Here is a 15,784-nt window from a genome sequence, read left to right on the forward strand (position 1 = left end):
TCTGCTGGTGCACTCACTGTGTACATACGTTGCTTATCCTGTACTGATCCTGAGTTACATCCTGTATTATACTCCAGAGCTGCACTCACTGTTCTGCTGGTGCAGTCACTGTGTACATTACATTACTTATCCTGTACTGATCCTGAGTTACATCCTGTATTATACTCCAGAGCTGCACTCACTATTCTGCTGGTGCACTCACTGTGTACATACGTTGCTTATCCTGTACTGATCCTGAGTTACATCCTGTATTATACTCCAGAGCTGCACTCACTGTTCTGCTGGTGCAGTCACTGTGTACATTACATTACTTATCCTGTACTGATCCTGAGTTACATCCTGTATTATACTCCAGAGCTGCACTCACTATTCTGCTTGGTGCAGTCACTGTGTACATACATTACTTATCCTGTACTGATCCTGAGTTACATCCTGTATTATACTCCAGAGCTGCACTCACTATTCTGCTGGTGCAGTCACTGTGTACATACGTTACTTATCCTGTACTGATCCTGAGTTACATCCTGCATTATACTCCAGAGCTGCACTCACTATTCTGCTGGTGCAGTCACTGTGTACATACATTACTTATCCTGTACTGATCCTGAGTTACATCCTGTATTATACTCCAGAGCTGCACTCACTATTCTGCTGGTGCAGTCACTGTGTACATACATTACTTATCCTGTACTGATCCTGAGTTACATCCTGTATTATACTCCAGAGCTGCACTCACTATTCTGCTGGTGCAGTCATGTATACACACGTCCTTGGTATGCTCCGGAGCTTCGCTCGCTGGTGTCTTTGTTCTGTTTTAAGTCTCTTGCAGTGATCACAGGCCAGTGTTATGCTCTCATATAATCCGTGTACGCTATCCCATAGAATATGACATTTGAATCCATCAGCTCCGGAGCGGCGCTCCTCCGGGTGGAGGATGGGACTCCCCGCGGCTGGTGATAGGATCTGGATTATTCTCTGCGGCTGTCAGGGTAAGTTTCCAGGTGGAAGGAGCCATTGCGCTCGTCTGTGTAGAAAACTGGCTGTAGATTGCCTATAATATTGAGTGTTTGTACAGTACTACTACCCCAGTCACTGCCATGTTCAGTACTCCTCAGCAGTGAGGTACCGTACAGGGGGGACCCCGCCCCCGAGGCGGTGGGTGATGCTTTACTGCTGGTCAGGCACAGATTTGTCACCTGTCCCATAGCTGACCAAGTAGAGACGAGGCTGGGAATCTTCCCCTGTCGTTTCGGTGTTGTATGTCATATACGATGGATAGTAAATGTGTCTGCTGGAGAAAACGCCTCTTTCTCCACTCATCAGACACTAATAATGTATCCAGAATGGTTGGAGGTCATCAGCTTTCTGTCCTCCAGAGCAGCGTTCTTACCACATGGCTCACCCTGCACTGTACTGGGGAGTTGCTGTTCGAGCAGTTTCCTTATATTTTCTACACAGACATAAAAAGAGAGCGAACAATGAAGACCCAGCACTCACCAGCAGGGGGCAGTAGTGCTCTCATTACATGGAGGGTTATGGAGAGCAGCGCTCCTGCAGTGTACTGTAATCTGTTCAGTCCGGAACCGCCTCGGAACCTGACACAGAGAGGATCACCAGCAGTCCTATGTAACACCACAGATAACAGTGATAACTTTCTGAGTAAAGATAATGTAGGAGATGTCACCTGCAGTCCTATGTAACACCACAGATAACAGTGATAACTTTCTGAGTACAGATAATGTAGTAGATGTCACCTGCAGTCCTATGTAACACCACAGATAACACAGTGATAACTCTCTGAGTACAGATAATGTAGTAGATGTCATCTGCAGTCCTATGTAACACCACAGATAACCACAGTGATAACTCTCTGAGTACAGATAATGTAGTAGATGTCACCTGCAGTCCTATGTAACACCACAGATAACACAGTGACAACTGAGTACAGATAATGTAGTAGATGCCTCCTGCAGTCCTATGTAACACCACAGATAACAGTGATAACTCTCTGAGTACAGATAATGTAGTAGATGTCACCTGCAGTCCTATGTAACACCACAGATAACACAGTGATAACTCTCTGAGTACAGATAATGTAGTAGATGTCACCTGCAGTCCTATGTAACACCACAGATAACACAGTGATAACTGAGTACAGATAATGTAGTAGATGTTACCTGCAGTCCTATGTCACACCACAGATAACACGGTGATAACTCTCTGAGTACAGATAATGTAGTAGATGTCACCTGCAGTCCTATGTAACACCACAGATAACACAGTGATAACTCTCTGAGTACAGATAATGTAGTAGATGTCACCTGCAGTCCTATGTCACACCACAGATAACACGGTGATAACTCTCTGAGTACAGATAATGTAGTAGATGCCTCCTGCAGTCCTATGTAACACCACAGATAACACGGTGATAACTCTCTGAGTACAGATAATGTAGTAGAAGTCACCTGCAGTCCTATGTAACACCACAGATAACACAGTGATAACTCTGAGTACAGATAATGTAGTAGATGTCACCTGCAGTCCTATGTAACACCACAGATAACACAGTGATAACTCTCTGAGTACAGATAATGTAGTAGATGTCACCTGCAGTCCTATGTAACACCACAGATAACACAGTGATAACTGAGTACAGATAATGTAGTTGATGCCTCCTGCAGTCCTATGTAACACCACAGATAACACGGTGATAACTCTCTGAGTACAGATAATATAGTAGAAGTCACCTGCAGTCCTATGTAACACCACAGATAACACAGTGATAACTCTGAGAATAGATAATGTAGTAGATGTCACCTGCAGTCCTATGTAACACCACAGAATAACACAGTGATAACTCTGAGAATAGATAATGTAGTAGATGTCACCTGCAGTCCTATGTAACACCACAGATAACACAGTGATAACTGAGTACAGATAATGTAGTAGATGCCTCCTGCAGTCCTATGTAACACCACAGATAACACTGTGATAGCTCTCTGAGTACAGATAATGTAGTAGATGCCTCCTGCAGTCCTATGTAACACCACAGATAACACAGTGATAACTCTCTGAGTACAGATAATGTAGTAGATGTCACCTGCAGTCCTATGTAACACCACAGATAACACTGTGATAGCTCTCTGAGTACAGATAATGTAGTAGATGTCACCTGCAGTCCTATGTAACACCACAGATAACGCAGTGATAACTGAGTACAGATAATGTAGTAGATGCCTCCTGCAGTCCTATGTAACACCACAGATAACACTGTGATAGCTCTCTGAGTACAGATAATGTAGTAGATGTCACCTGCAGTCCTATGTAACACCACAGATAACGCAAGTGAAACTGAGTACAGATAATGTAGTAGATGTCACCTGCAGTCCTATGTAACACCACAGATAACACAGTGATAACTCTCTGAGTACAGATAATGTAGTAGATGTCACCTGCAGTCCTATGTAACACCACAGATAACACAGTGATAACTGAGTACAGATAATGTAGTAGATGTCACCTGCAGTCCTATGTAACACCACAGATAACACAGTGATAACTCTATGAGTACAGATAATGTAGTAGATGTCACCTGCAGTCCTATGTAACACCACAGATAACACAGTGATAACTCTCTGAGTACAGATAATGTAGTAGATGTCACCTGCAGTCCTATGTAACACCACAGATAACACAGTGATAACTGAGTACAGATAATGTAGTTGATGCCTCCTGCAGTCCTATGTAACACCACAGATAACACGGTGATAACTCTCTGAGTACAGATAATATAGTAGAAGTCACCTGCAGTCCTATGTAACACCACAGATAACAGTGATAACTCTGAGAATAGATAATGTAGTAGATGTCACCTGCAGTCCTATGTAACACCACAGATAACACAGTGATAACTGAGTACAGATAATGTAGTAGATGCCTCCTGCAGTCCTATGTAACACCACAGATAACACAGTGATAACTCTCTGAGTACAGATAATGTAGTAGATGTCACCTGCAGTCCTATGTAACACCACAGATAACGCAGTGATAACTGAGTACAGATAATGTAGTAGATGCCTCCTGCAGTCCTATGTAACACCACAGATAACACAGTGATAACTCTCTGAGTACAGATAATGTAGTAGATGTCACCTGCAGTCCTATGTAACACCACAGATAACGCAGTGATAACTGAGTACAGATAATGTAGTAGATGCCTCCTGCAGTCCTATGTAACACACAGATAACACAGTGATAACTCTCTGAGTACAGATCTTGTAGTGGATGTCTCGTGCAGTCCTATGTAACACATTAGTGCAGTCTGTTTACAGATGTAGCAGTGCTGAACACTTCCGTTCTCGTGCAGTCCTATGTAACACATTAGTGCAGTCTGTTTACAGATGTAGCAGTGCTGAACACTTCCCATCTGTGGGGTTTGTCAGCTGCACCCCTGCAGGTTTTGGGGTTCTTGGTTCCGGCCCTGCCATAGGAAGCCATTGGACTGTACTATTTTTACACCTGGGGGGAATCAGTCGGTATTGTGTGTACTGCAACAGGAATCCTGTAATCCAGGAGGGGGCGCTGTGATAGATCTAATGCAGACCCCTCTGTGTGTTGTAGAGCCAGAGCTGTGGCCCCTGAAGGCCCCGGTTGGTGAAGACATGTTTATTGTGCCGCGTTTTTGCGGTTATTTTAGTCTTTTCCGGGCGTGCTGCGCGCCCCGCTTCCCTGTAATTCTTTTCATCTCGTCATCGCCCTCATCTTTATCTCTGTGTATTTAGAGGGAGCACAGTGATTTCTGGGTGACTGTGGCCCCCGGCCCCCGCTCCTTCCTGTCAGCCGTGTCCTACTGGTGTGAGGCATGAATCTGTCATTGGGGGGATTGTCCGGACGTCTGCTCCGCTAGATTATCCCAGCGCCCCCCAGTCCCTGCAGCAGTCCTGACCACCTCCAGCAGTGGACGTCATTCCCGGGGTCATTCAGTCCTTGAGTCGCCCTCTGTCTAAAATTCTGAGTAACTATTCCCTCTGAAGATGGGAAAGCTGGGTGACCAAGGCTATGGCTGACAGCTCCTCAGGGGAGGGGCCGTTACCCGACTCTGCCAGAGGCCGTGATGCAGGTGTGAACGGAGCCTAATCCAGTTTTATTGTGTCAGCGTTCTAGGGAGTCATGATCCCCTGCATTATGTGAATAGTAGTGTGACCTCAGGTGTACCCAGCCTCTCCTCCTGACCTCAGGTGTACCCGGCCTCTCCTCCTGACCTCAGGTGTACCCGGCCTCTCCTCCTGACCTCAGGTGTACCCGGCCTCTCCTGTACCCGGCCTCTCCTCCTGACCTCAGGTGTACCCGGCCTCTGGTCCTCCCTCAGGTGTACCCGGCCTCTCCTGTACCGGGCCTCTCCTTCTGACCTCAGGTGTACCCGGCCTCTAGTCCTGCCTCAGGTGTACCCGGCCTCTCCTCCTGACCTCAGGTGTACCCGGCCTCTCCTCCTGGCCTCTGGTCCTGACCTCAGGTGTACCCGGCCTCTCCTCCTGACCTCAGGTGTACCCGGCCTCTCCTCCTGACCTCAGGTGTACCCGGCCTCTCCTCCTGACCTCAGGTGTACCCAGCCTCTCCTCCTGACCTCAGGTGTACCCGGCCTCTCCTCCTGGCCTCTGGTCCTGACCTCAGGTGTACCCGGCCTCTCCTCCTGACCTCAGGTGTACCCGGCCTCTCCTCCCGGCCTCTGGTCCTGACCTCAGGTGTACCCGGCCTCTCCTCCTGACCTCAGGTGTACCCGGCCTCTCCTCCTGACCTCAGGTGTACCCGGCCTCTGGTCCTGACCTCAGGTGTACCCGGCCTCTCCTCCTGACCTCAGGTGTACCCAGCCTCTGGTCCTGCCTCAGGTGTACCCGGCCTCTCCTCCTGACCTCAGGTGTACCCGGCCTCTCCTGACCTCAGGTGTACCCGGCCTCTCCTCCTGACCTCAGGTGTACCCGGCCTCTCCTCCTGACCTCAGGTGTACCCGGCCTCTCCTCCTGACCTCAGGTGTACCCGGCCTCTCCTCCTGACCTCAGGTGTACCCGGCCTCTCGCCCCGACCTCTCCTGTACCCGGCCTCTCTCCCTGACCTCTCCTGTACCCGGCCTCTCGCCCCGACCTCTCCTGTACCCGGCCTCTCCTCCTGACCTTAGGTGTACCCGGCCTCTCCTCCTGACCTCAGGTGTACCCGGCCTCTTCTGTACCCGGCCTCTCCTCCTGAACTTAGGTGTACCCGGCCTCTCCTCCTGACCTCAGGTGTACCAAGCCTCTCCTCCTGACCTCAGGTGTACCCGGCCTCTCCTCCTGACCTCAGGTGTACCCGGCCTCTGGTCCTGCCTCAGGTGTACCCGGCCTCTCCTGTAGCCGGCCTCTCCTCCTGACCTCAGGTGTACTCGGCCTCTGGTCCTGCCTCAGGTGTACCCGGCCTCTCCTGTAGCCGGCCTCTCCTCCTGACCTCAGGTGTACCCGGCCTCTGGTCCTGCCTCAGGTGTACCCGGCCTCTCCTGTACCCGGCCTCTCCTCCTGACCTCAGGTGTACTCGGCCTCTCCTGTACCCGGCCTCTCCTGACCTCAGGTGTACCCGGCCTCTCCTCCTGACCTCAGGTGTATCCGGCATCTCGCCCCGACCTCTCCTGTACCCGACCTCTCGCCCTGACCTCTCCTGTACCCGGCCTCTTGTCCTGACCTCTCATACTTGGAGCAGTCGAGACCTCTGTGCCATTTTAGGGTTAACAGTTTTATTTGCGCCACTATCCAGAAATCCCTCTGGAGCGGGGGCTGGGCTGCTCAGGAAGGACCCCGCGTATTCAGGGACAAAGGGCGGAAGTGCTGCCTGTGATAGGCGCCGTTATCTCGCCCTGCACTCGCTGCTTTGTGATGACGGCTCCTTTTTTTACTCCGCACCTCGCAGGAAACTCTCATCTCCGGGAGGTTTATTTTCCCTCTTCCTGAGATCTGAATTAGTAAGAGGCCGTATATAGAGACTGCGGCGCGCGCTACATGTATGGGGGATCCCCGACTAATGTGTGTGCATGATGGGGGTTATTCCATGTCCGCCACATGCGGATGTACATGACACCTGAACCCTGGAAATGAGCAGCAAGGCCCAGAAAGGGTTAAAGCTCTCAGTAACACCGATTGGAGGGGCCCCTGACTGAGTAACGCTGCGGTCAGCGAGTGCAGAGCAATGCGGGGGCTCCTGCTCCGCAGACCCCCAGGTCACCCCGTATATGTCACTGCTGTGGATGTGCGGCCGCGTGCGCATAAGTTTTCCGCTCCACGTGAACCAGTGCGTGCCCCCCCCCAGTGGGGGTGTGCAGGGAGGGGCGGCGGGGGGTCCAGGGAGGGGCAGCAGGGAGGGTCAGCGGGGGGCGTGCAGGGAGGGGCAGCAGAGGCGTGCAGGGAGGGTCAGCGGGGGCGTGCAGGGAGGGGCAGCAGAGGCGTGCAGGGAGGGGCAGCGGGGGGTGCAGGCAGGGTCAGCGGGGGCGTGCAGGGAGGGGGGGGCGGGGGCGTGCAGGGAGGGGCAGCAGGGGGGTGCAGGCAGGGTCAGCGGGGGCGTGCAGGGAGGGGCAGCGGGGGGTGCAGGCAGGGTCAGCAGGGGCGTGCAGGGAGGGGTGGCGGGGGGTGCAGGGAGGGGCGGCGGGGGCGTGCAGGGAGGGGCAGCGGGGGCGTGCAGGAAGGGGCAGCCCAGTCCTTTTATATTAATGGATCGGCCATCGATATCAGAATGGTGGTGGTCCGACTCTCGGCAGACCCTGGCAGCTCCGTCCATTGTGTAGTAGAAGGAGCTGGTCACTGCACCATTGACTTCAATGGGACAGCGCTGCCGTAACTGGCTCCTTCTACTACACATTCATGGAGCTGCCCCTGAATAACGGATCAGCGGGGGGTCTGACACCCAGTATATAACACATCGGACAGTGGAGGGTTCAGTAATAGATGGTGGCACCGGGCACGGCTGTATTGACAACAAGTGGTTCTGGGCATTTAAAGGGGCATTCCATCTAATAGAGTGATGGTGCGTGATGTGCCTTCACTTTATGACTGATGGGGGTGTGACCTCTGGGAACCCTACCGATTCTGAGAATAAAGGGCGCTGTATCCCCCTCTGGTGGCCCTGACCACCCGCCTGTGTTAAGATTTGGCACAGTTGATGCAGCACTGTGCCCCCTTCATCCTCCGGATTGGTGGGGGTCCCAGAGGTCAGACTCACTTTATGAGATGGAAAACCCCTTTAATATAATAAAACTGTGAACAGAGTCCTAGAGATGACTGATAAATGGTGACTTGCAGGAGCCCCAATGCCCCCCCTTCATGCTGTGTGCCCCCCCTTCATGCTGTGTGCCCCCCTTCATGCTGTGTATCCCCGCTCACCCCCATGCTGTGTGCCCCCCGCTCACCCCATGCTGTGTGCCCCCCGCTCACCCCATGCTGTGTGCTCCCCGCTCGCCCCATGCTGTGTGCTCCCCGCTCGCCCCATGCTGTGTATCCCCGCTCGCCCCATGCTGTGTGCTCCTCACTCACCCCACGCTGTGTGCCCCCCGCTCGCCCCATGCTGTGTATCCCCGCTTGCCCCATGCTGTGTATCCCCGCTCGCCCCATGCTGTGTGCTCCCCGCTCGCCCCATGCTGTGTGCCCCCCACTCGCCCCACGCTGTGTGCCCCCCGCTCACCCCACGCTGTGTGCCCCCCGCTCGCCCCATGCTGTGTGCCCCCCGCTCGCCCCATGCTGTGTGCCCCCCGCTCGCCCCATGCTGTGTGCCCCCCGCTCGCCCCATGCTGTGTGCCCCCCGCTCACCCCACGCTGTGTACCCCCACTCGCCCCATGCTATGTACCCCCGCTCCCCCATTGTGTGTGCCTCACTCACCCCATGCTGTGTACCCCCACTCGCCCCATGCTATGTACCCCCGCTCACCCCATGCTATGTACCCCCGCTCACCCCATGCTGTGTGATCCCCGCTCGCCCCATGCTGTGTGCCCCCCACTCGCCCCATGCTGTGTGCCCCCCACTCGCCCCATGCTGTGTGATCCCCGCTCACCCCATGCTGTGTGCCCCCCACTCGCCCCATGCTGTGTGCCCCCCACTCGCCCCATGCTGTGTGCCCCCCACTCGCCCCATGCTGTGTGCCCCCCGCTCGCCCCATGCTGTGTACCCCCGCTCGCCCCATGCTGTGTACCCCCGCTCACCCCACGCTGTGTGCCCCCCGCTCGCCCCATGCTGTGTACCCCCGCTCACCCCGCGCTGTGTGCCCCCCTTCATGCTGTGTGCCCCCCACTCGCCCCATGCTGTGTGATCCCCCGCTCACCCCATGCTGTGTGATCCCCGCTCGCCCCATGCTGTGTGCCCCCCCCTCGCCCCATGCTGTGTGCCCCCCCCTCGCCCCATGCTGTGTGATTCCCGCTCACCCCATGCTGTGTGATCCCCGCTCACCCCATGCTGTGTGCCCCCCCCCCCTCGCCCCATGCTGTGTGCCCCCCACTCGCCCCATGCTGTGTACCCCCGCTCACCCCATGCTGTGTGCCCCCCACTCGCCCCATGCTGTGTACCCCCGCTCACCCCATGCTGTGTGCCCCCCACTTGCCCCATGCTGTGTGCCCCCCGCTCGCCCCATGCTGTGTGCCCCCCGCTCACCCCATGCTGTGTGCCCCCCACTCGCCCCATGCTGTGCCCCCCCGCTCACCCCACGCTGTGTGCCCCGCGCTCACCACCTCACTGACACAGAGCGTCACCTTCCAGCTTTAGGGTTCATCAGGAGTCTCCAGATGTAGCATTTTTTAATGCTGCTCTTAAATCTCTATTGGTAATGACGGTCCTAAAATACGTGGTCCAGGACGCTGTTCATCCAGTATGTGAGCAGCGTCCCCCACCCCAGCGAAAACACCGAATACATGGGTGAAAGTCTCCCTGAAAATCTGTGCTACAAAGTATTGTTACTAAGCGTCCCCCTGCGTCTGTGTGATGCGGATCTCTTCATGGCAAAACTGGAAAATGACTTTTTGGTATCCTGCCTCATAAAACCCTTGGCCTACTTCCGTTTCATTGATGACATCCTAATAATCTGGACCGAACATGAACATCTTCCCACACAGAAGTCCGCTTTCTGGACACCACCATAAAACTTCAAGACGGCTCAATACAGACATCCCTGTATCGGAAACCTATTGATCGGCCTACATACCTCAAAGGGGACAGCTTCCACCCCAAACATATCGTCTATAGTCAAGCCGTCAGATATACCCGAATCTGCTCCAGCCCATCAGACAGGGATGAGCATTTACAAGATCTGAAATGGACATTTTTACACCAGGGCCATCATCCTGCTTCCATAGAAGATCCGATCACAAGAGCCACCAAGATCCCAGAAGTCAACTTCTCCAATACAAGGAAAAGAAGCAGAAGCAGCGCTGACCTCTGGTTGTGACCTACAACCCACGACTAGAGGTACTGAGGAAAACTGCCCAAAAATTACATCATGTCCTACGTAAGGATGAACGACTAAAAACAGATCCCCCCCTTACTAGCTTACCGACAACCTCCAAATCTAAGGAACATTCTGATCAGATCAAGTTCAGGGCCATGTACCACAGAAAAAGGACCCCATCCCTGTAATATCAGAAGATGCAAGACCTGTGCCCATATAATGACAACAGATAAGATCCGGACCCCAACACCCAGCAGGACTATAGGATCCCTGGGACATTCACATCTTCTTCATCTAATGTGGTTTATCTGATTCTCTGCACTAAATGTCCTGCTGGAGAAACAGGACAGAGACTCAATGCAAGGATGAGGTCCCACCGACACACAATTATAGAGAAGGAGCTGCACTTTCCTGTCGCCAAGCATTTCTGTAGCCCAGGACACAATGAAGAACACATGAAAGTTCTCATATTAAAAGGTAACTTCAAATCCCAAAAAGCTAGAACACTGCTCGACACTTTGAATACTGGACTGAATTTGTCTCCAGGATTTATGACACCCTACAAGATCTAAAGAGTCTTCTATAGACCTAGTCGGGGCACCAGGGCTCTGAGAGAACATCAATTTAGAGACCATAAAACTTTCACACCCCTCATCTGTAAGATAATTAAGGACTCAAGATCTTTAATATGTTGTTCTGTTTTTTTTCAAATGTCCATTCATTCCCCCATGTCTCTGTTCTCATTGTATATATATTGCTGTTTCTTCCGATATTCTTGTAGTACGCCTGATGAAGGGACTGGTGATGTCTCGAAAGCTCGCTATGTAACATCATTACTTCTATTTTTGTTAGCCATTAAAAGGTATCAAACCTGCAATACTCTTATTTTGTTTCTCTTAATGAGAGCACTAAACTGATACATTGTAATAATGTCTGCTGGGTAGTATCTGTGTCCATGACAAGATGGCGCCCTCTAGAGGAAAGAAGGTTTCATCAATCAGAGGTGGGATTACTTACTGTAAGAGCAGTGAGACTATGGACTCTATACTGTAAGAGCAGTGAGACTATGGACTCTATACTGTAAGAGCAGTGAGACTATGGACTCTTTACTGTAAGAGCAGTGAGACTATGGACTCTTTACTGTAAGAGCAGTGAGACTATGGACTCTATACTGTAAGAGCAGTGAGACTATGGACTCTTTACTGTAAGAGCAGTGAGACTATGAACTCTTTACTGTAAGAGCAGTGAGATTATGGACTCTATACTGTAAGAGCAGTGAGACTATGGACTCTATACTGTAAGAGCAGTGAGACTATGGACTCTTTACGGTAAGAGCAGTGAGACTATGGACTCTTTACTGTAAGAGCAGTGAGACTATGGACTCTTTACTGTAAGAGCAGTGAGACTATGGACTCTATACTGTAAGAGCAGTGAGACTATGGACTCTATACTGTAAGAGCAGTGAGACTATGGACTCTTTACTGTAAGAGCAGTGAGACTATGGACTCTATACTGTAAGAGCAGTGAGACTATGGACTCCTTACTGTAAGAGCAGTGAGACTATGGACTCTATACTGTAAGAGCAGTGAGACTATGGACTCCTTACTGTAAGAGCAGTGAGACTATGGACTCTTTACTGTAAGAGCAGTGAGACTATGGACTCTATACTGTAAGAGCAGTGAGACTATGGACTCCTTACTGTAAGAGCAGTGAGACTATGGACTCTTTACTGTAAGAGCAGTGAGGACTATGGACTCTATACTGTAAGAGCAGTGAGACTATGGACTCTATACTGTAAGAGCAGTGAGACTATGGACTCTATACTGTAAGAGCAGTGAGACTATGGACTCTATACTGTAAGAGCAGTGAGACTATGGACTCTTTACTGTAAGAGCAGTGAGACTATGGACTCTTTACTGTAAGAGCAGTGAGACTATGGACTCTACTGTAAGAGCAGTGAGACTATGGACTCTTTACTGTAAGAGCAGTGAGACTATGGACTCTTTACTGTAAGAACAGTGAGACTATGGACTCTTTACTGTAAGAGCAGTGAGACTATGGACTCTATTATGTAAGAGCAGTGAGACTATGGACTCTATACTGTAAGAGCAGTGAGACTATGGACTCTTTACTGTAAGAGCAGTGAGACTATGGACTCTTTACTGTAAGAGCAGTGAGACTATGGACTCTATACTGTAAGAGCAGTGAGATTATGGACTCTATACTGTAAGAGCAGTGAGACTATGGACTCTATACTGTAAGAGCAGTGAGACTATGGACTCTTTACTGTAAGAGCAGTGAGACTATGGACTCTTTACGGTAAGAGCAGTGAGACTATGGACTCTTTACTGTAAGAGCAGTGAGACTATGGACTCTATACTGTAAGAGCAGTGAGACTATGGACTCTTTACTGTAAGAGCAGTGAGACTATGGACTCTTTACTGTAAGAGCAGTGAGACTATGGACTCTTTACTGTAAGAGCAGTGAGACTATGGACTCTATACTGTAAGAGCGGTGAGACTATGGACTCTTTTCTGTAAGAGCGGTGAGACTATGGACTCTATACTGTAAGAGCAGTGAGACTATGGACTCTTTACTGTAAGAGCAGTGAGACTATGGACTCTTTACTGTAAGAGCAGTGAGACTATGGACTCTTTACTGTAAGAGCAGTGAGACTATGGACTCTATACTGTAAGAGCAGTGAGACTATGGACTCTATACTGTAAGAGCAGTGAGACTATGGACTCTATACTGTAAGAGCAGTGAGACTATGGACTCTATACTGTAAGAGCAGTGAGACTATGGACTCTTTACTGTAAGAGCAGTGAGACTATGGACTCTTTACTGTAAGAGCAGTGAGACTATGGACTCTTTACTGTAAGAGCAGTGAGACTATGGACTCTGTACTGTAAGAGCAGTGAGACTATGGACTCTATACTATAAGACCAGTGAGACTATGGACACTTTACTGTAAGAGCGGTGAGACTATGGACTCTTTACTGTAAGAGCGGTGAGACTATGGACTCTGTACTGTAAGAGCAGTGAGACTATGGACTCTTTACTGTAAGAGCGGTGAGACTATGGACTCTGTACTGTAAGAGCAGTGAGACTATGGACTCTGTACTGTAAGAGCTGTGAGACTATGGACTCTGTACTGTAAGAGCAGTGAGACTATGGACTCTATACTGTAAGAGCAGTGAGACTATGGACTCTTTACTGTAAGAGCAGTGAGACTATGGACTCTTTACTGTAAGAGCAGTGAGACTATGGACTCTATACTGTAAGAGCAGTGAGACTATGGACTCTTTACTGTAAGAGCAGTGAGACTATGGACTCTGAAAAGTTCTACAGTTTCCTAATTACCTTTTTTTTTTTACCTTCATCAGTATCACTGCTTGTTGTCAGTTAAATATTTTCTCTATATCTCTTCAGTCCTTCAGATCACCCTGATTGTGTCCATTGAAGTGCAAGGCTTATTGCAACCCTACTGCGCTGTAACAAACCCATCCGCTCTGTCAGTTGGACTGCATGCTGTCAGTGAACGAGGCTGTCATTGTTTTACACTCAAGGACTGAACCAGTGAGTATATGACATAGTTGTAGAACTTTTCATTATGCAATGATTTCACTTTATATAGAACCCATGGGACGGGAAGATACCAGGGGGCACAGGTGTCTGACACTGTTCATGTGTCGCCCGCAGGACGTAATGACGTCATCACCTTCCAACCACATGGTATATAGGATGTCACCTGACCTCTGACCACCTCGTTGCACATCTGACGGCAGGTGAGGGTAACAATTGCACCATGATTTCTGCGCCGTATTTCTCGGGGGTCTTGTGAGACGGACACATGAGCCTTAGGCTGGTGCTGGTTCCTTCCGTCTGGATCCCTCCCAGCTCCCTGACTTTATCCCGTTATCTCTGTTCGGCTTCTCGGAGCTGATGTCACATCTGACGGGAAGCGTAATGCCGAAGTAAGACCCCACCAGGAAATCCTCCTGACGCCAGGCCAGGTGAAAGGGCATGAGAAGCTGTCAGCGGCAAGACGAGTGCAATAAGACATCTGGGGCACATTCAGACTGGCAGAATTGTCTCCGTGTGTGGACTCTGAACCGGAAATCTGCCACCGTGTCCGGTACAATGCGAGGAAATGGAGTCGTTCAAACCTGACGGAGAAAAACCATGCAGAACATCCGGTCAAGTTTGCTGCAGATTTCAGCCTTTGCAGTCGGACTAAAATCCTGCATCGGAGTGGAAGAAATCCGTAAGTCCTGTCACGGATCCTCGGACAAGCCCAGAACAACAGCAGCACTTACAGGGACGGGGATCCAGATAAAACATCAGCTTTACTACAGTATCCACATAGTCTATGATAAGACCACTGTACGGGCGAAACGCGTCCAGACCGCGCCGATGATGTGCGGTTCTTAATGTGAATACAGCCGATGGTTTATCCAGTCCGCTGGATCCGTCCCTGTGATTGCTACTTTTACACCTTATTGATGCAGACTTCAGTCCAGTTCATGTAAATGTGTGTTTCCTCATCATTTATAAGATATCTGCTTGCTGTCCTTGAATAAGAATATTGGGAGTCATTTACAACAGCCAACAATTTACTCTGGTGTTTGTTTCCCCCTGCGCTGGCGGAGAAAGTGTCCGGCCTCCCTAAATTAGGCGCACAGCGATCAGTCCACTCCTGAAGTAAAAACTACTCTGGGCACTGACTGACGGCCCCCGATTGAGGACCCCCGTCTGATGGCCCCCGACTGACGACCCCCTGACTGATGGCCCCCGACTGACGACCCCCTGACTGACTGCCCCTGCCTGATGGCCCCTGACTGACGGCTCCCTGTGTTACGGCCCCTGTCTGATAGCTCCTGACTGACAGCCTACTCCCTGACGGCTCCCTGTGTTACGGCCCCCTGACTGACAGCCCCCCTGACTCACAACCCCTGTCTGATGGCCCCTGACTGACTGATGACACCTGAGTGACAGCTCCCTGACTGACATTCTCCTGACTGACGGCCCCTGTCTGATAGCTCCTGACTGACAGCCTACTCACTGACTGCTCCCTGTGTTTTACGGCCCCCTGACTCACAACCCCTGTCTGATGGCCCCCTTACTGAGTGACAGCTCCCTGACTGATGGCCCCCTGATTGACGCCCCCTGACTAATGGTTCCCTGACTGATGGCCCCCGTCTGATAGCTCCTGACGTTCCACTGACTGATAGCTCCTGTCTGACAGCCTCCTCACCGACACCTCCCTGTGTTGCGGCCCCTTGACTGACGGCTCCCTGTGTTACGGCCCCTGTCTGATAGCTCCTGACTGACAGCCTACTC

The 15,784-nt window shown here is 51.1% G+C and overlaps 1 long non-coding RNA gene across 1 annotated transcript in view; it reads left to right on the forward strand.

Moving 5' to 3' along the window:
- LOC120977748 overlaps nt 1-15,187 on the forward strand; it is an 84,390-nt gene extending 69,203 nt beyond the window's left edge. The window contains exons 3-4 of the long non-coding RNA XR_005773951.1: nt 13,874-14,020; nt 14,144-15,187. This is a non-coding gene — a long non-coding RNA (uncharacterized LOC120977748). The remainder of the gene's footprint in view (nt 1-13,873; nt 14,021-14,143) is intronic.
- Nucleotides 15,188-15,784: the final 597 nt, after the last annotated feature.

The sequence above is a fragment of the Bufo bufo genome, chromosome 8 (genome assembly GCF_905171765.1).
Source record: "Bufo bufo chromosome 8, aBufBuf1.1, whole genome shotgun sequence".
In the NCBI taxonomy this organism is placed as follows: Eukaryota; Metazoa; Chordata; class Amphibia; order Anura; family Bufonidae; genus Bufo; species Bufo bufo.